Genomic DNA, 21,088 nt, shown 5'->3' on the forward strand with positions numbered 1-21,088 from the left:
CAAAACACCATTTAGTTTTTAAATTTAAACGTTACATTAGAAACACATCCTATTTTCTACTTCAGGATTGAAAAGATCAATCAAAATTAAGAAGATTATAAGTGTATAGCTTTGCTTAGTAGATGCCAAAAGCACTTAAGCAAAATGACAGAAAGACACACTCCATTTAGCCACAGCTTTGAGACTTGTGGAAATGCAGAGAAATCTGTTGTGGTACCACTTTTACCCTTCTGAACACCATAGCAGTGAATCTTAGAAACAAAATTCTTTGACAAAATAAGTTTCCTTGGAAAGAAAGGAAAAAAGTAGACATGCCTGGAATGATTCCTTTTTCATTTTCTGTTCTGGGAAGTATTTTGAGGATTGAAATGAACATTTTCTCTTCCCTTTGAAGGCTACCACTATCACCATCATGGGTAATATTTGCCTTGACTTATGACTGAGACCTAAACAACCTATCAGTGTGTGTTAACCCTGGTGTCCTGCTACTCACCCACTGCCATCCTGCCCCTGCTCAGAGAAGAATTCCCCTGAGCGAAGCTGTGAAGATCTGAGATGCTGTTCAGAACAATCAACACCAACCTCAACATCTATTCTGGCTCTCCAGCAACCACAGCAGTGAAACACCAAGCAAATTTCATACTGGAAGGAATCTCAATGAGCTCAAGCAAGCAGCTCAGATCTCTCACTCTGAACATCACTCATTCTGTTGGGCCCTCAACCCATGCACTTTCCCCTCTAAAGCTTTGGTATATTCAAGCCAATCACTTAAAACAGCCCCACTGGCAACACTCCCTCAGTTCTCACCCAGGAAACTGCAATTTCTACTCCTGGTTGCTTATTATGCTACTGCAACTAAAGCAGGGTTGCACAGAAAACATTTTCTACTTACAAAGAGAGTCAGATCAAATTCCAAACCTTCACGGGAAGGCAGCAAATTCACTCAGCCATTTTCATTCAATTTTCATTTTTATGCCATTATAAAAACATGAAAATGACAGTGTTTGTATATAGCAGCTTAATGAGAAGCATCTAGAAATTTCAAGCAGAAATATTAAATTTATGGAATTCCATTTGCACCACCCAGATGAAGTACTATAACAGAACTGAGGTAGAACATCACTCCTCAACATCCAGGATCTTTCCTGCTACCTTGTCAGACCAGAATCAGACTGGAGATTTGTGGTTTCTTTAGGTCCTGCAGCAATGATTCAAGTTCACAAATTAGCACTAAGGATGAGAGGTCTGACCCTAGAAATCTGGTCCAGAGAGCCTTTAGGCTGGTGCCCATCAGGAGAACTTGGGAGTGAATTTCACTCCTTTGCAGAGAACTTCAAAGTTGAGGAAAGCACTAGAAAAATCTTGTCATCTCTGGAAGGCCAGAAAGCTCTAATCCATGGGAATCCATCATCCTAAAACATAAGGCCAAATAACGATTTGATTGAAATACCCATGTATATTTTAATGGAACATTATCCACTGCAAATTAATTCCATATTGCCATCCTGCCCCAGGTACTTTGCAGGATGAGGTGGGCTGTTGCCAGCATTTTTTTATGCAAAACCCTGTGAGTTAAAGACTCCACAGAGGAAACCAAAACAACTCCTCTGCATTGCACTCCTTGTGCCACCCGGGCTCGTCTGTGTCCAACGGAGCTGGAACATCCGTGTGGAAACTGGACTCGGTGCTGCCCCGAGTGCCTCGCCCACCACGTTAACCTGCTCTAGCAAATCCAACCCAAGCAGCATTTACTGTACTCTGTTTTTCCCTAAGAGACCAGATCAGCACCTAATCCTGTTTATTTTTGCTCCTTCTGGCCATGAATGTCACTTCAGGTAAGAGCGCGCATCTCAGCAATGCAAGAGTGCAAAGGAACGGAATTTTTGGTCACTGCCAAATCCCACTGGACTTGGTGAGGTCAGATTTTCTTTCTTGCCTTCCTATAGCTGGCTTGAGCAGTACAGGGGGGGACAGAAGGTCAAAATGATGCCATTTGTACCACAGAGTGATGAGCAAAGACTGCAGTACATGTTTTGGAAGCCAGACATCTATTCCTGTGTATTTTTACCTGGAATGGGGGGCAGCAGTTCTTTGTCTCCCATGCAAAAGCCATGGAAGGTCAGATCTGCTACAGGAGACCCTCACTGCTCATGGTCTCCCCTCACCTTCAGTCTGTCCTGCCCAGATTTTATCAGTTTTTATCAGCAAAGTCTCCTTTGTGCATGGACTTAGCAATGCTCCTGCATGTAATTCTCCAATCTGCATCCAAAACCTTCCAAGTTTTGGATTCCCATTCAGGCTCTGTCCTTGACTCTGTCAGGTGCTTAAGAGCATGATTTGTTTGACAAACTTGTATGGTGCTCAAAAATGTGCTTAACCATAATTTTGGCATGAGAGCTGTGCTGAAATGGGGCCATTTTGCAGGAAGCCTGCCTCTGAGATCATTGTCACAATGTTTTAAAGTTGGAGATTGTGCAACTATTATCCTTTATTGCCCGTTTTATGCCAAAGTCTCTCTTTCTTTTTACATTCCTCTTAAAGGCAAAGCTATTTTGGAGCATTTAATATTATTTAATCTCTTTACTCTGGCAGCATAGAAATTACAGGAACCATTACAATGGTCCTGTGTGAGTGTATGCTTTATTGATGTATATGCTGACCTAATATCAAATTGATTTTACTCAGCTTTTCTGCTGACCATGGAAAAATGCAAATTGGGTATTATATTTGCACACTAATTTTATTGGGCCCCTGTGTCTTCATAAAAAGATAAAGTTAGGGCTAATAAAAATAAAACATTTCTGGGGCTAATATAGGCAAATGTTTATGTAGGCAGGTAACAAATTGGTTTGTCATTTAGGGGAACATAAAGAGCACTAAAATCATCTTTAGGCAAAATAGATTGGTGGCTTTTGCTTAGCTTTTAGCTTTCATTTGCAAAATCAATTTAATGTAGCACAGTGTCTCAAAGAAAGGGTGACACAGGATTAAGACATTAATTGTATTCTCCCTCCATAACTCCCCCTTATTCAGAGGCCCTGGGATTTGGGTTTGCTCTTGTTCAAGGCAAATTAAATATATTTCAGCAGAAAATTGGAAAAAGGAACCTTTAGACTTTTGCCATGTGTGAGCATCCTATTGGGACAAACAGGGGCAGGTAGGAAAGTGGGACTCAGTGTTCTGAAGGCAGATGCTGACAGAGCTATCAACACTTGTCAGTGCCACCAGGAATCTGAAAGTGTGGTGGCTGTGTGATGTTCTTTCTGGATGTGCCTTTGTTCCTCCCTCTCTGTAAGGATGCTCGTGCATCCCTAACGGCCTGGAGCCCTGCTGGAATGCAGCTGAGTGAACTTCCACCAGAGTTTAAGTAGACAGGCATAAATCAGCAGCCTAACTTCTTTTCATTGAAGGGAATTGGCCTATTTACATCTCAGGGCAGGCAGTATTTCTACCCAGCTCTTGGTTTTCATCCCCTCCGTCCCCTTCCCTTCCTCAGTTGCTGGGTGTTTTGGAGGGGTTCCATGTGGTGGGAGGTTAAAATAAACAGTTTTGATGCTAATACTTGACTGCATTTTCAACTTAATAGCCCAGCAAAGGGATCTGACTGTGAAGCAAAAGGCCAGAAATATCTCCTGGTAAAATTATGCTGAAGCACAGATCGAACGACGCTGCAGAGCTATTTGCAAAATCAGAAATGGCAAATGACTACAGAGCAAGAGCCCCCTTACCTCCCAGCCCCATTTGCTTGTTTTTAATCTTCATTACATCTTGTAAGCAACCATTTTTCCATCTGGGCTTTCTGAGACAGGCAGCTCACTACGCTCTCGAGGCAGGAAAATTAACTGCACGCAAAACCAGTCAAGCTACACTCACATCTTTCCTCCCTCATCATCTCCACCAAAAAAAAAAAAAAAAAAACAAACTCCAAAAACCACTCCTAAATACCTGAGGTTTTGTTTTTAAATTATACATAAGCACTGGAACATAGAGTCCTATGAATAAGAATGGAAATCTGGAATATGAACAGCACAGTGTTCGTCCTCAAACGGCCAAGGTGATGACAACTCACAATTAAGGATGCAGACAGCAGCATTTAATGTCACCTACTTGCATCACTGTCATATCATTACAGTTTAGCAGGCAGGTCCCCAGCCTGCTTTCCTTTTCCCTCTTCTGCTTTGCTATTTATAAAGTCAGGTTGGAGTGTAGATCAACCCCTTGCCCTCCAGAGACCAGAGGCACACAGTAAATTATGGGAAGGCTAAGTGGTACATCAAATGTGTCTCCTCAAAGCTATACATCATCTTGTTAAATTTGATGTCTAATCCCAGAACCCCAGAAACCATTCCCAAAATCCCAGAAAATGCATGTGTCCTTCAGATGATATAGAACAAGAAAGTAAAGTTTACTGCAGGGAAAAAAAAAACCAAAAAAAAAAAAAAAAAACATTCTAGACACGATTTGCTAAAGTCTTCATTTTACTTGAGTGTCTTTCAATGCCATTTCCTTAAACACCCCTGACTCAGAACTCACCCATCTGTATTTGAACACATGAACTCTGATCTACGGTACTCACTTTTTTTTTCCTCACCATGGTCGACAATAAATTACAAACTGAATAAACCAAAGCACATCCTATTTATCTCTCTCTAAAAACCTTACATCAGATAGAAATGCAGTATCTTACATATGCAGCAGCACTTCTCCAGTCACCACCAGTGACAGCAATAATGATCTTCAGCCATTCCACATGTTCTCTTGACTGAGCTCCACAGCCCCTCATCAGTGGAGATGGAAACACTCAGGAGCTGCCTGCTGCCCCAGAGGAAGCAAACCTCATCCTTTGGTATATTTCTTGCTCTCTCTGTTCAGAGCTATCACCCCTCTAGAATTCTCACCATCCCAGAGCCTTCACTTTTTACAAAGGGATGGAACTAAAATATTCAGATGCAAGACATTTCCACCTGAAATACTGCATTACATGAGTACTTTTTCAGTTTGTCTTTAAAATCCAGGGATTCAAAAGATGATGCTAGGACCTGTTAAAAAGCAATTCTCTATCAGCTCTCTCCAGTGGAGAGGGTTATGGCTCTGTTTGTTTGCTGTAAGTATGCATGGACTTAAAGATAAGACAATAATTTATGTCAGAATTTCAGCCAAGGTAGGAAAGAGGGAATTACCACCCCCTCACAGAGTAGTCCAGCAGCTACAGGAGCAGCCAGGACACCTTTGATCTCTTTTAGTTTTTTCTCCCAGTTTTGCTGTGGCTTTGCCTGTGATTAACTTTAGTGCTCAGACTTTCCTATATAAAAACTGAGAAAAACCATGTGCACTTCAGAACAGAATTGAGAGTCCCAATACAGCTATTCTCAAAACTCTTCTGATTTCTTTGAGATGCACAGCCACATCCTTGTGCTCATCATGGATTTTTCCAAGGAAGGCAGGGCTGAAAATGACATTTATAGCTGCCATGAGATGCAACTGGAGAATCTGTGAGTCCAGCATCTCTAGCTTCTCAAGGTCAAAGGATAAAAAAATAGGGAAGGAACAAGCTGCAACACAACATGCAAAAATCATGAAAGATGTATCTGGGAAGCTGTAATAAGAAAACTTCCATTCACTGCGGCTAATTCTCATATTATTCACTTAAGAAACAGGCAGAAAGTATAACAGGAGGAGAATTAGGAAAAAATAAAGTTAGAGTAGCATGAAAAACATGGACAAAGCTGGAGACAGAGTCAGGTCTCTTTCTGTGAGGGAAAAAACTGAAAACAACCAAAGTTTCATCCTGCTGGGCTAAAGAATCAAAGCTGGGGGAGCACTGAAACAACAGAACCAACATTAATCTCCTGTGTTCCACCTTTTAGACACTGACCTGAACAACATGAACCCTTCTCCCTCTGATTCTACCTAAACACCCATTGAAAAGAAGTGGGGACATGATCAATTACAGGACACGGAGACGATTATTTCTCTGATTTATGTGCTGCATCAGACCCTCCCTGGGCAGAAGGACAAGGACTGACAGGGTCAGGAAGAATAAAACCTGCAGTGTACAAAACCTTGAAAGCAGTGATCCCAAGCAAGAGAAGATGTGCAGGGTGCTCTGTGAGGGGTTTTGGCCTCTGCTGAACTCTGACTGTGAGCTCAGCTGGCGGTCAACAAAGAGCAACCTGCAGAAATGAGATTCATGAAGAGCCATGCTCCTCAGAACGTGCCACTGACCTCTCTGGGAAGCACCAGCACTGTTTGGAGAGAGGTTTGAGCCCACAGGCAAGAAATAGCTATCAGTGAATTATTTCTCTTTTCATATTCACCACTTGTCTGAAATCAGAATTCGGCCCCGAACACGCAGCACCAAAAATTAAGATGCTCAGCTGAGGCTCTTACACACCAATTTCAAATTCTGAAATACTTCAGCAGGTGGGGGATGCAGACTACCCTCAGGGCTGAAGTACACACACCCCTAAGGCAGCCAGGAGCAAATCCTTCTTCACTGTAATATTAGACACTGGCTTCAAACCAGGGTGAGAACCCTGCTCTTAATGTAAGCAGGATGAGAAAATGGGGTGGGAAAGGCCCCCTTTTCACAGGCCCCTGCTTTTGTTTGTTGATTCTTCAAAGATTTTAACCACAGGGACATGATGTCAAGGAGTCTCTGTCTGGAGAGGAGACAGAGCCTTAAATCAGCTTTCTGAGGTGTGTGCTCTCCACTCAGTGCCAAGTGGCTCCAGCAGCACTGAGGGTCACAGACATGACCTCAGACAGAAGTGCACCAGGAGGATTGGACCTATATCTCAAATCCCAGAGCCTGGCAGCAGAAAGTCCTGTGACACCCTTGTCCTTTCCTTCCACAGAAAGCAGTGAGATGCATGCCTGGAGGCAGGGCACTTTCCATTCTCCCTAAGCACCAACAATTAAACAAGCTGCCATTCTTATTCAGATGCTGCTTACGACATTTCCCCCTCTGCTGCAAAAACAATTATCGCCAAGATGTTTAAATTCCACCTGGACACATAAAACCTTCTCCTCCCCCAGCCAACCTGCTGCCCCAGTCCCTGCCTTGCCACAGGCTGAGAACAGCTCCTCTCACAGATGTGATCCCCCCAAAGCACCACATTAACTTCGTGTGCACACAAGTGTCCACCCATCCTAATTGTCCTTTTTGTCCCATCATTAGTTAGCAATAAATTCCAGAGGTGCAGTCAATCAATGCAGCACATAGGGCATAGGGGAAAACACATTTTGCTGCCTGCACTGGAAGGCTGTGAAGAGCTTTGTAAAACCTATCTAGTCAGCAAACTGTTAAAACCAATTTATACACACTCACACTCTCTCTCTCAAGGCAATAAGCCTATGGAGAATTTTAATTAAAGTCAAAGGAGCCTTTAAAAGTGGAGGGGGAGAAATCTAGCACAGCGAGAAATAAATTAATAAAAACACGCTCCAAGTTGAAGCTCAAGGGGATCACTCTCAGTCATCATTTATTTAAAGGATGGGACATGTCAAAGAGAGGAATGTCAAGTGGGAGATGCTGTGAAGCAGCAGAGGACAGAAAAGGCACTGACAAACTGCATGCCACAGCTTCTGGAGCAGATCATTTTTTGTCACGTAGGTTATACTTGTGGCTGGCCACCTGCTGCTTGATATTCACCAGCTCTCAAAGTTGGGCACTGAAATACGTGTATTCCCTTTCACAGTTGGTCTGGGAAAGACCTTTTAGCTCATCTAGACCATCCTTATCTGGTCAGCACCCAATTTCTGTAGAAAATTATTCCTTTCTCTCAACCTGAGGGTATTTTTCTTGGTATCTAGCCAGCAGTTTCTTTTGCTGAATTTCATGCTATTTGTCACTTGCTTGGTGTTTATATATTTTTAAAATTACTTATTTTTATGCATTGTTCTAGATTTTTCTTGGGCCATAAACTGCTCCAGAGGAACTGTCTGACCCCTTCAGATGAACTTCTACAGGCAGGCAAACCACAGATCTGCTCAATTCTCATGTTCCAGAGCTCAGGGCAGAGCTGGCATCCTGCTCTTCACCCGTCATTTTTACAGCCACCAAATCATATCTTTATCCTTTTCCATAGCACAGGCAAGAGATTTCTTCACTTGGAGCCAGCTGCAAACAAGCAGTGCCACATTTCTTAACTTTAACACCTCCCAGTATCAGCTGCTGGAGCAACTTCTCATCACCTCTGCCTGCCTTAAAACAGCTCAGAGGAGTGTAAGATGCCTGTGTGGTTCAGTGTCCTCAGCAGCTCCTGGCTACCAGCCTGTAGCCAAGGGAATATAATACTTCTAAACATCCCCAGCATCAGATGTAAGCTAATCACCCATAATAAATGATGTGGTTGTACTGGAAACCCATCCACTCTCACCCTTCATTATGGAGATCCAATACTGACTGCCTATCTTGACACTTATCTTATTTAGAGAGACTTGTGCTGTCTATTTTCCAGCTAGATCCCTTGGTAGAAACAAAAACTTCATGGATGAATAAGATCCCAACATTAGTTTCCATGTTAAAGCATAGAAATACAACTCACTTCCAATCTAGGAAAGAAAAATTCCAATTATCCAAAACATTAATAAGTATATTTGATAGTCAATGTAAATTGAATTATGTTTTGCCCTTTCCCATAAAACAAACCAAAACACCCTTTTCATGGAAAGAGGGTTAGAAAGGTTAAAAAAAATGAAGAAAGTCAAAGTCATTACATTCCAATCAAAGTTGATAAATATGTAAATTACAGCAACTAAACAGTTGTCTTTGACAAATGGCTTCCACATAATGGATTTTTCATAGTAATGAGGCTACAGTGCAATTGTTTTTTTAAAGCCTCACATTTCTCATTAGTAAAAAGTGTGAGTCAATGTGCACAATAGGCATATTTACAAAAAAAATTAAGAAACAAAAAAAATACGTTCAGACAGGAGTTGACATCACAGAGGGATGCCAGAAATGGTGTCATTGCTTCCATCAGCCCAGACACATTGTTGACTTCTCTTTAATTAAGTAGCTTGAACTTGAGGAGCTACTCAGTGCCAAGAAATAGCCCAGGACTTTGCCACTTGAAATTCAACTTTTATCTATCCAGACCATCCAAGGTGCCAGCTGCATCTGCTACACAGGCCCTACACCTGCAAAAATGGCAAAACAAGCAAGAAAACCACTTCATGGCATAAGTAACTTCCCTGGCCACCAGGATCTTCCTGCCCCACGGGTCCACTGGCACCTGAGACCAGGTCAAGCATCTCAGAACCTTCTAATGTAGTTTGAGCCCCACTCCAGAGACAAAGATTCATGGAAGGTGACCCTGGATCATACAGGGTGCTTTCAATTATCATTGTCCTCACAACATCCCAGTATTCAGCAAGACATCTCTAAGCTTCTACCTCTTGATTTCTGTTCACTTGATGCATTTTGGAATGACAGAAGGGCAGCATCAAAGGTGGTCTGAGCCTGCAACAGCTTTTCCATGTGAAGGAGCAATGACTGCACTGAAAACATCCCCAAAATCCCAGAGGCTGCCTTGCTGTGCACCCAGCTTTATTTTAGCAGGACCACAGCACTCAGATGCCCTTCAGAGCAGGATGCTGGCAGCCAACCAGCCAGTGCTGCAGCCCTGAGCCTGCTTTTGTGCCACCACCTTGGACTTCTCTGGTCTTTTCCAAAGGTGCTTCCCCTGCAGGCATCTTCCCACATCTGCAGAAGCAGTGCTGTTTCCTCACTCCCTTTCCCACCCTGATTTAAATAGAAAAAACAGACTAATTGAAGGGAGAGTGGGAAGGATTAATCCATTTTTCCAGGTTCCCCAACTCCCCCATCTTGTGCATTATCCCTTACACCCTGGTGCTAACTTTTACATATTCATATCTATGGTACAAAAATTCCTGAGCAAGCATAGGGAGAATTTCAACATGCATGCCTACATCATTTAATACAATTTTGGCTGCTCAGCCCTTCCTGCTTGAGGGAGGACTGCTTCCACATCCCTTCAGGATAAGGAATTCTGCCACCTGGCATTTGAATTCCTGAGCCAAGGATACCTAACTGAATTTATATTTACTCCCAAACACTCTCTGTGCACCCAAGGGTCAGCCAATCCAGGGTGGTGATAGATCAAAGACTCTACTGCTGATTTTAAGTTATTTAAAGTAAAAACAAACCTTCTCACCCCAATCTGTTGAAAGTGTCTAAGGGTGAAGAAGGGAAAACACAGCCAGGGGGAATGTCAGTGGGAAATAAGGACAGAGGAGGTGGAGGAGAGGACTGTTTAAAAGTCTTCTATTAAGCCTATAAACCCTGGCTATATCTCTGCATGCATGCATTTCTTTTGCTGATATAGGATGCATACTCCATGTAATGCTATTCTTGTGAGCCAAGAAAATCTGCATGTAATACAGCAGGAGAATGCTAATGACCCTCAGCTGAGCTGGAATCCAGCAGCACTTCCTTTCTCAAAGGTAGGCTTCAGAGGCAGCAGTCAACCTTGGGGTTCCTCCTGGAGCTGAAAATCAGTGAATACAACCTGACCACACACATCCCAGTTTGTGCTAACTGTCCCCCAGTTGTGCAGGAGTTGGTAACTCTTCCCAAATATTCCTCAGGCTATAGAAAAGGTATTTTTCAGGCAGCACTTTGTCAGTAAGACAAAAGTAATTCCAAGTGATGAATCCTTGCAGCAATATGGGTTAACCAGCTTATCCAGCACTGATCACTGAGTGGTTGGCACAACCACCAGAAAGACATCTGTACCCCCAAATCCCCACACCAGACCTCTGATGAAGTCATGTGTTACCAACCATATTGTTCTCCAGGCAAAAATATTTGAGAGATTTGGAGCTTCTTCAGATGCAAGAAAAATTAATAGGGATTCTCCAGACAAGTGGGAAAACAAGATGCAACCCTGCTGTCCTTAGGAGCATGTGCCACAAAATCTTGATTGGAATGAAAAGCTAAGTCAGCACTTGCACCATATTCTTGGTTTACAAACTGATTTAAAAGAAACAGAGAACAGATTAGTCCTAATTTGCTTTATCTTTGCATTCCCAATCTATTGATTATAATAATTGTAGAAGCTATCTTCCCATTAGCCACAGTTATTACCATACAGAGCACATGCAAAAGCCAGGGTGGATTTGAGCAGCTTTGTTTCCAGAGTATTGGTTTAATGTAGCCCTGCACATTTCCAAGGCACAGAAAGGAAAAAAAAGAGAGCTTCCATGCCATTAAATTCAAGCAGATTTTTCTCATCATTGCAGAATTTAAACTTTCAAACCAGACATGTCCACAGTGATGATATTTAGGACTGAAGCCTGGAGAGGCTTTTCAGAAGTTGTCAGGGCTGAGCCCAGACCACTGTCCTAGTTTTGAGAAAGCTTCTAAAATGATGGAAAACTTTCTGAAGGTCATTGTCCTCTATCAAATACCTAATGTAGCACTGTCTGAATATGAGGAGAGAAGTCAAAAATCCTGTGTTCTTTCTGTTGCTCTTCCACAGAACTGATGAGTAACCTTTCAAAGGACATTCAGGAATAAATCCACAAACAGATTTAGCCACTAAAGTAGCCTAAATCCCATTTAAGTCCATAGTTTAGATCTTCAAAAACTGCATTCAGCTGTCACCTGGTTCAGGAGATGTCAGTATCCATAGGCAACCAGAGCTCTTCCTTTGGCCAAGTCTCCCAGAAATCCATGTACCTCTGCCTCTCCTGCTAGCTTTAACAGATATTTCCAATCTGTACCTAAGGGAAGAGCACCACAAAAATCACAGAGGTAAAAAAATATAGTGGCAACAATCTCTGAGTTTTCAACACTCATAAGCTAAGAAGACTTGCCCAGCATCAGGCAAAACCCCTTCTTAAGGCTGAAGACCTGAAACCACATTTACACTTCCAGGAGTATCCTAAACACATTAGACTGGAGATATTTTTTTTCCTTTTTAAAAGTACATAGCATTAAATAGCACATGAACCAGAACCCTGTTTTCCCTCCTTCCACCCTGACACCCTGAATAGAGGATTACAGGACCCTGATTGCTCTTGTTCAGCAGCTAATCCAGTGAATACTGACTTAGATGACAAAGAAAAGTAGCTTCAGCATGAAGACAGAAGCACCTCTTCCCATCCCCAAGGCCTGAAGACTGGGATTTTCTAAAGGTTCAAATGTAGAACATAGTTTGGAAAACCTAAGATTACAGGGGGTGTGTTAAAGGTTGTTTCCCTACCCCAGGTGTCTCCTGACTTGTCTGTGTAACCTCAGGAGAGTGAGAGGGGCTGACAGAAATGTGAATTGAAAACAGGGACAGAATCCAAGGACTGTCCTTGAGCACACTCTGCTTGTCTGCCCTGAGTTAACTGGGGTATTTTAAACCTCATTTTGGGCTTTTTCTGGGAGCACAGGTGACTACTGAATAACTGATTGTTATTTTAAGCAGCAGGTCAGTTCCAAACTGAGAGTGGTGGGGCTCAGATTGCCCAGAGAAGCTGTGGATGTCCCAACCCTGGAATTCTCCAAGGCTCTGCTCCAGTGCAAGGTGTCCCTGCCCATGGCAGGGGCTGGAATGAGATCATCTTTAAGGTCTTTCCAACCCAGACCATTCTATGAAGAAAATTGGTATAGGGACTTATATACCCACCCTACTTTTTTTCTGATTCCTGTTTTCACAACCCTTGCTTCATTTTCCTGCATTTTGAAAGCACTAGCAATGATTATCTGGTTCTATACATTGCTTTGAGATATTTGAATCAAATAAAATCTTTATATATCCTTGCATTTAGTACTAAAGCCAAATTATGCCTGTTTCTTCTCTTCCTGTGAAAGAATCTGGAAAGTGCTTTCCCAAAATCTGCACCTTGAGCATGCAGTATTTTATCTACAAAAATGCAGATCTCAGTTTTCTAGGGTGGGTTTGTTTTTTGTTTGTTTGGTTTGGTTTTTTTTTGTTTGTTTTTTTTTTTTTTTTTTTTTTTGTTTTTTTTTTTTTTTTTTTTGTCAATGGATAGAAGACATCAGAAGAGGGAGAAAAATAAATCTCAAAACAAACTACCAACAAATCTTTCCTGGCAAATTTTTTGTTGTATTTCTTTCCTACTCCTCTAGCTGTGGGTCACATACATAAGTGGCCTTTCATGGCAACATACATCCAATATTATACCAATATAAATCAATAGTAGATATATTTTAGTTCCATTTTTAATATGCCATTCAATCTTTTTTTTTTTTTTTTTTTTTTTGATAGGAAAGGAGAACCTGAGCTGCATATAAATGGGTCACAGTACCTCATGTTTACTGTTAAACATGAATTAAATCTGAGTAGCTTGGCATATCTCTATAATAAAAAAGGCACTATTAATAAGATTTCATTAAATGGAGAGCTAATGTGTAACAGCCTTATATCAGATATGTGAAAACAGAGTTTCATAACAAGGTTGGGAAAAGTATTATCAAGGACCTGAGTAGAAAATCTGTCTTTCTCGATACTGGAGGAATTTATATTTGAAGAGTGTTCTTTCCTATTGAGATCTTCATTGACTTGTACAAAAAAACCTCTTTTAATCTCAAATCCCCACTGGCATTTTCATATAAGCACTGAAAATGCTATTGGGCTTTAGAGATTTAATTTAATGAAGGAAAAGTATTTCTATTAAAGTGTGTAATTTTTTTTTTTTATTTTATTTTTTTTTAAACACAACATCTTCTGAGGAACCAGGGAAACAGGATTATTTTAAGCTCTGAAAAACTGACTAACCTGTGCCCTTGTAGAACTCCTGCTTCACAAAGGAAGCTTAACAGCTGTGGCAAAGCCTGTAGGTGCACTTGAAAAGGGACCCTACTGTCCCAAGTTATCCACACTGAGAATGCCAAGCCTGGAAAAGGCAGCAGAAAAAGAGGAGAAGAAACGTCCCCATGCAGTCAGGTTATTTGTGCTAAACTGCTGCATCATTAAGCTCCATTCTGAAATGTCAAAGATGGGAAAAACTCACCAAATAGTACTAAATCTTCTGCATTAATAGACTGATCCTCTCATCTGTTCATGTCGAAGAGTGTTAGGTCTGGCTGGGTAGGTAACAAATTCACTGCTGGGGTAAATGAAAGCCACTCCATCAATTTGGGCAGAACTGCACCCCTTGGCTCCTGGGGTGGGACAGGCTGAATTGTGCCATTTAAGATTCCCTCCATACTAATTCTCACAGCACTGCTTCTGTGAGGCTAAAAACCTTTGTTTTATCTGCAGATCACCCATGTCTCTCTTGTATGAATATTCATTGCAAATATCAATTCCTTTTCATATTGAGAAGGCAAGTGCACTTGACACCAGGAGGCCTCTCAACAGGACACTGCCAGGGCTGACAAGCTCAACAGCAGTTGTTCTATTTGTGTGCAGAGCCTGCACAAAGTTAAAGTTCTTCAATTAAAAAAAAAAAAAAAAAAAAAAAAAAAAAGCTTTTTTTTTTTTTTACTTAGGAACAAAGCTGATCACTGAGTTACAGCAATGCAAATCTTCCAAGTCATCTACTAGAACAACAGCTGGGAGTTGTATGAAAAAGTACTGTGACAGCAGAAGAGGGTAGAGCAGATATAAACACCTGCCTTCTCCTGAGATCTCCTACTTATCTCATATTTGGACAGCCAGCTCTGCAGAGGGGCTGTTTGTGCAAGGAGGTGCAGATAACAGAGTACCCACAAACAAAACAGGGTCATCTCCTGCTTCTGAGGTGAGACAGCCCCAATGGAAAGGGAGCCTGCAGGGCTGGGGTGGAGCACTGACTCCTCACAGCCAGTGGGCAGAGCTGCTGTAGTTTCACCTCTCCAGCCCAAAGCAGAGCCTGCTGAATCCCACAGCTCCCTTTCCCAGGTTAGCTGCCCTTGATGTCTATTCAACATCCTCAGCCCTTCCAGGTAAGTAGTTGATTTCCCCCAAGCATGAAACTGTGGGCAAAAAGAGAATTGTGTCATTGACCTCAATAGATCTGTGATTCCCCTGTGTGCTCAGCCAGGAGTATTTCACTCCTTGGGAGTTTCTGTGACTACCAAAGGAAAGCCAGAGCTGGGATTTCACACAGCATCCTGCATCAGGTTTGTGATTGGAGACAAAGGACCTGTGCTTCATTTCACAAGGTGAAAAAGTCAAATATGACAAATCTGGGAATATGGGCAATCACCTGAAGTAGCTGGAAAAGTAAATGCACTACACTCACAGATGGAACATAAAATTAATTTTCATTTAAACCTAATTAAAACAGTGGTCAAAGATCATCCGTGAATCTTTATTAAAATAAACATATTATTTGGGGATGTTTGGAGAGTTACACATCTGAGCTTGACACACAACCCTAATTGGCTCCATTTATTTTTCATTGTGGGTAGCATAATGGACCACATTCTGATTTCATTCATTGCTCTTGAATAGTCCCAAGATGGGTGCACAGTGCAAAGACAGACACAGTGCTGATGCTTGGATTAAGCATCCAGAAGTTCCCATTTCTACTCAAGTGTCACCCAAAAGTTTGCAAATAGTTATTATGGGATAGACTCCTTTTTGGTTTTGCATGAAGGCAATCAATGTTGTTAAAGCATTTTTGCAGTGGCTGTGTAGTTTCCTAACTAAAGAAACAGAGGATGCACTGGGTTATGCCCTGCATAAAACCACAGTCCTGCCCCAAAGGCTGTCACAAAACTGGCTGATTAGTTCCATTCTTCCACAATCCATAAACAGGAGAAAAAAACCTGATTTGATGGCACATGATCTGGGTAACACAGGGGTCCATCTAGTTGGTTTGTTTATTTTAAAACATCCATAGATTTTTTCAGTCAGAAGCCAACCTGTCTCCCTAAGCCAGTTTACCCAACTTTTGATTCAGAACAATTCTGAAAGGTGCTGACACCCCCGTCATGAACAGCCTCCAACTTTGGATGCAGCTGCAAACTTTACAAGTGACCTCTGTCACCTCAGAAAACCAAACAAAAATCCCAGTGCTGCTGATAAAGAAGAAACAACCTTCTGGGTAAGGCTGAAACCACGAGGGGCCATCCTTCAGCCAGCATAAATCATTCCACTGGAGACAGGGGAACTGTGACTACTTGCCTCAGCTAAGGAATGGCCCCAAGTCACTGGCTCATCTCTAATGGCACTGCCAGGTGGGTGGGAGGGAGAAAACAAGCAGGGAGAAAAGGCTGATGCACAGCAGCAGACAGCATTGTTTTGTTTTGATTTTTTTATTTTTTTTTTTTAAGAATCTGGCACTGTTAATAGAAATCGTCCCTCTCCCACTGCATTCTTATGCAAAGCTCAGATCTGAAGGTTACCTGCTTCCCCAGTGACTTGAAATGGAATTTTTTGTAAAGTAATCTCTTCAATCTGTCTCTTTCTGTATTTACAGAGCATAAAAGTAACCATAAAATGCCACCTTTTTTGAGCAAATCTAATCTGCCCTCCCAGTAATACCAGGCCACATGATGATTACTTTGACAAATGTGGATTTATTGGCTGGTCATTGTCCAAAAAATGCATGTCTCTACATCAGATACATAACAGTAAAGACAAATAAGAAATATGAAACACTGAGCACAGGCAACAGAGGCTGATGTCTCTGCCTGGTGACCTGCTCTGCAGAGTCAGTGACACAGAGCAGTCTGTCATTTTCTCTGCACCGTTTATGGCTCTTCCACTCCTCTTTTTCCACTTCAGTTTCAGACAAGCAAAGAGGTAAAAAAGGACAAGATGAGTAAAGAAAACTACTTCTGCATGAAGGGCAAAAAAATTATCAAGCTCTTAACCCAAAAGGAAAGCAGTGAAACACCTGGGTTTGGACACCTGGTTTGGGGCAATCAAGATCTCTGTAAAGAGACAAGGTCAAAGGTTCCTAGGGAGGAGAGTTCACTCAGTTTTCCATGGATGGAGGCAGACTGTAACTGAAGCTCAACAAATGCAGAATGCAAACAGAAAAGAGGAGAGGGGGGAAAAAAATAAGCATCTATTCCAGACTCCCAGCTACGAAAGACTGGGAGAGGAAGAACCAGCCCTTGGAAAATCCAAAGCAAGAAATAACAAGCAGCCAAAACGAAGCAGTGAGAGCCTCAGTGGGGATAGGACAGGAGCTGCTGGAGTGCCAGCCCAGTGACAGCCACAGCCCAAAGTGACCACTGCAAGGCACAGCACAGCCCTTCCCCTGAATTTCACTGCCATATCTGGGTCAGGCACAGCGACAGGATCCCAAACTCACGGGACACCTCTCCTGCCCCACTGGAGGGGGAAACCTTGAATCCCTTTCCTGTGCTGGCAATAGTAAGGTTTGCACCAGCATCAGGCTGCACAGAGCCCGTGGGACAGCTCCTCTGAGCAGCAGCAAAAAAATGTCACATGGAACAGAGAGGCAAAAAAAGGTCACTCATAGCCTCGGGCAGAGGAATGGAGAGCTCCTCTGGCTCCCTGGAAAAGCACAGGAGAGCAAAGCCTGACAAAGGAAGCACCGAGGCTGCAGGGAAGAGATTAGGCAGGAACACATCCAGGAGGATATTTGAAAATGTTCTGTCCTTTTTGAATCCACGGGATTTAGATGATAAGGAGGAATCAGGCACCTAACTGCCTTCCTGTCCCTTGGACTTCAACCAGGATTCATCCCACCTGGCTTTAAGTATTTAAGCAATGAGCCAAGCACCTCCAGAGAGCAGAGCAAGGCTTGGGGGGACCAGGCTTCCACCCTCTAGCCCTGACTGCAAGGGGAGTGTGGAGCCTCCAGCCTGGGCAGCTCAGACAAATGCTCAAACTTAGTCATGGCAAATCTGCACTTTAGTCCCTCCCTGCTTCTCCCCCTGTGAAATAAAGTTCAGCCCTCTCCTATCACAAGCACATCCATACTTACCACAGGCAATTCTCAGTGTGAAGGCTTCATCCTGCTTCTGCTTCTCACTGGAGTTCTACAGCTGAGGGATCTGAGCAAAAGCTCAGTTCTCAGATAAAGTTCTGCCAGGTGTGACACAGCCTATATTCTATTCCAGGACTGCCTAATCCAACACTCTGTGTTGGCAGAAAAGGCAGCAAGAACCTTGTCTTTGTGGTGTGGAGAGCAAAAGAAGTGGGGGGAAACTACAGAAGTCTTGCTTAGGTCCAGCAGCCACATTAAAGAGCCCCCATCACAGTCATTACACTTTATTCCTGCACTTTCATTTTCCAGTACCTTGAGACACACTCCAAAGGCATATTTGCATTGCCAAGGTGTTACCAAAGTGAAGTGAAAGAGCTTAAAGCTTCTTTTATAGACAAAGCATCTATTCATGGTAGATAAAGGGATTAAAGATCCTACTAAAATCCATTAGAATCAGGAGTAATGCTGCCACATATAGTTTTATTTTGCACTTTTATTATACCTTTCCTCACAGGATCTTAGAGCACTTGTCAAATGAGAAATTAGGCTCTGCTACTTTAGCAGCATAAAATAAAAACTGCTTTCAGATAGAGAGGACAGCTCCACTGACAGCTGAAGGTCACACAGGAATAGAGCCTGGCTTGTGGGTTTCTGCTCTAAAGCCCATTCTCTTTTTCAATTAAAGGGATGACAGTGCCACATACACACAGTACTTGGGGTAAACATTTGTCTGAGTTCCTCATCTCCTCCTACCATTATCTGCACCATTTTTATTTGAATGCCTCATCTTTTTCTTTTTCTTTTTTTTCCCAGAGTTTTCTGCAAAATTCAAATGAACCGTGAACAAGAGAATGAGAGGTTTATTGAGCCATAGCAGGCTAACACTACCCATGTTCCTGCATGATTCGAATACTCAAGTGGCCCAGATGCTCTAACATTCAATTAATGAATTCCAGAGATTTGGGAAGGGGGTGGAAGGAAGAAAAAAAAAAAAATTGCACAAGATGTTGGCTTTGCCATTGCATTATCCTAGGTGTTTCAGTCTGATGAAGGTTAATGAGGAGAGTTCAAATGCTAAGACATAATTAAATAGCAATAATTAAAGAAGCTGACACTGCTAGAAGCAGCACATGGAAAAAAGTAAGATTGTTTCCCTTTGAAAGAAAGTAGGATGTTATTGCTCTAAACACAACCCTTACATTCATTTCAGGTTTATGAAATGAATCCCTGTATTCCAAAAGACGAGGCAAGCACTCATTAATTGGTATCATTACACATTTAATGCTGTTTGCCTTGCCTTCCCCAATGCCATTTGCCTCTTTTTGGATGGGATCCTCAGCAAGTGAAGCTCATTTGGCAAGGCTGGACCCTGCTCAGATGGACATGAGCTGGTCCTGGCTGGCACAGCACTGAGAGGGACTCAGACATCCCCAGATGAGCACATTAGGAAAACTGACAATGAAAACCACTGTAAGACAGGCAATGCCCTGACCACAATATTCTAGAAGCAGCCAGTGCAGGACATGAACTGAATGTTTGGAAAATTGGAATATTCAGATCCTAAAACCTCTGGACATTTGGGTTCACTGGATATTTTTGCTTTAGAATGGCTGGTTCACACAGCATGAAACAAAAAGGAAGGAAAAAAAAAAAAAAAAAGAAGCAACTTCTAATTTATTTTTCTAATTAATTTGCAGCTGCTAGTTAACATGCATCTTTTGTTAATGACATCAAAACTTCCCACTGTTCAGAAAATTTCACTGATTTACTGAACACTTAAGAATCACTCAGCACTGTCAACATGGCAAGCACTGCCATGGTAAACACCAGTCTGCCTGCTGTTGAAATCCAGCTCTGCACTAATGGAAATGAGGGAGACAAGAGGATCTCTCCTAGCTGAATAAAGTGATGTTTAGATACATATAAGGAAAGGAAAGGAGAATGTGTTGTTAAAAATTCAGTGCGAGCCAGCCTCCCTCAGAAAGTGTCTTTTCTTAAAACAGATTGATTCTGACATTTCACCTTTCTCCTGACCACTGGCTCCTGCAGAACTGGCACAGCATCCATCACTGCAAACACCTGAGCAGCAGTGAGTCTCCTTTTGTAAACCTGCCAGCAGCCAGTCAAGGCAACACCTGCAGCTTTTTTAGCAAAGGTGCAAAACCCAGCACCAGAGCAGGCAGGTAAGAGCTCATTTCCATCCCAAAGTACACCAGTGTTTGAAGAGAGGTCTCAAGGGGTGCAAATCCAGTGCATCAATGCACTGACCTCCCATGACTGCTTTCTTGGGTCATTTTGTCTTTCTAATAAACTATAATTATGAGGAAAAAACACTAAGACAACAAAAGCCCCTGTTCCTGCCTTTCTGCATTAGTAAGGTGTGCTGCCCTTGCTCAGTGGTGACCAAGGGAATCTGTTCACAGATGCTGGTGGCTCAGGCATTTTGACAGCACAAATGTATCTCCCATAATACATTCCTGTCCATCTAAGCTAAAGTGCTCTGCTGTCTCTTTCTACCTACAGATGTCTTAGACTCAAGGCAAGAACTTGGCAGGAGTCTGAAGCCAGGCAAAAAGTGCTGCAAATATATTCATGGAAGTTGTACATTTTGAAGCTTAGCAGGCAGAAACCTAATTATAACTTCATAAGCTTTTCCCAAGGTTGATTCCACAGTGGCAGAACCTGGATAATCAACTTTCTGAAGCTGGTCACAGGGAAAAAAAGTCTTATTTTCAGGCCAGATTCAGGAGGGAGGAATTCTTCCAGTTATGCAGGAGTTCCAAAGCAATTGGCTCCAAGAGATCAACCACCCGCTGTAGCCTTGATACCAGCTCCAAAATAAAACAGCAATTACAAAAATCCAAATGAACAGCCCCAACCCAAAACCTGCAGGCAAAGGGCTCTTGACTCAAGAACTCACACCCATTTCAGGATCTGCACCAGCAGAAATCCAAAGGGTTCTCACATCAACTTTTACTGTGATAAAACCACTTTTGCCCTTCAAGGCTTTCTGCAGAGATTTCAAACTGTCAGAAACTCAATTTGCATCCAGAGGAATGAGATAAATGCAAACAATCTTCAGCTTTTAAGGCCAAAACCCGCTGAAGCTCCCATGACAATGACTAGAGGGCATTTAGATACATCTGCCTGCTCATGACATGTTTTCTTTCTTGCACTGCCTCAACTGCTATTCTCAAAAAGCCTTTGCTTATTT

At 42.3% G+C, this 21,088-nt stretch overlaps 1 protein-coding gene across 2 annotated transcripts in view; it reads right to left on the reverse strand.

Annotated features, from left to right (window-relative positions):
* The window catches only part of LOC130256077 (BEN domain-containing protein 5-like), an 858,262-nt gene that overhangs the window by 200,718 nt on the left and 636,456 nt on the right, over positions 1-21,088 (reverse strand). The gene's annotated exons all lie outside the window — the stretch shown is intronic.

Source organism: Oenanthe melanoleuca, chromosome 8 (genome assembly GCF_029582105.1).
Source record: "Oenanthe melanoleuca isolate GR-GAL-2019-014 chromosome 8, OMel1.0, whole genome shotgun sequence".
Classification (NCBI taxonomy): Eukaryota; Metazoa; Chordata; class Aves; order Passeriformes; family Muscicapidae; genus Oenanthe; species Oenanthe melanoleuca.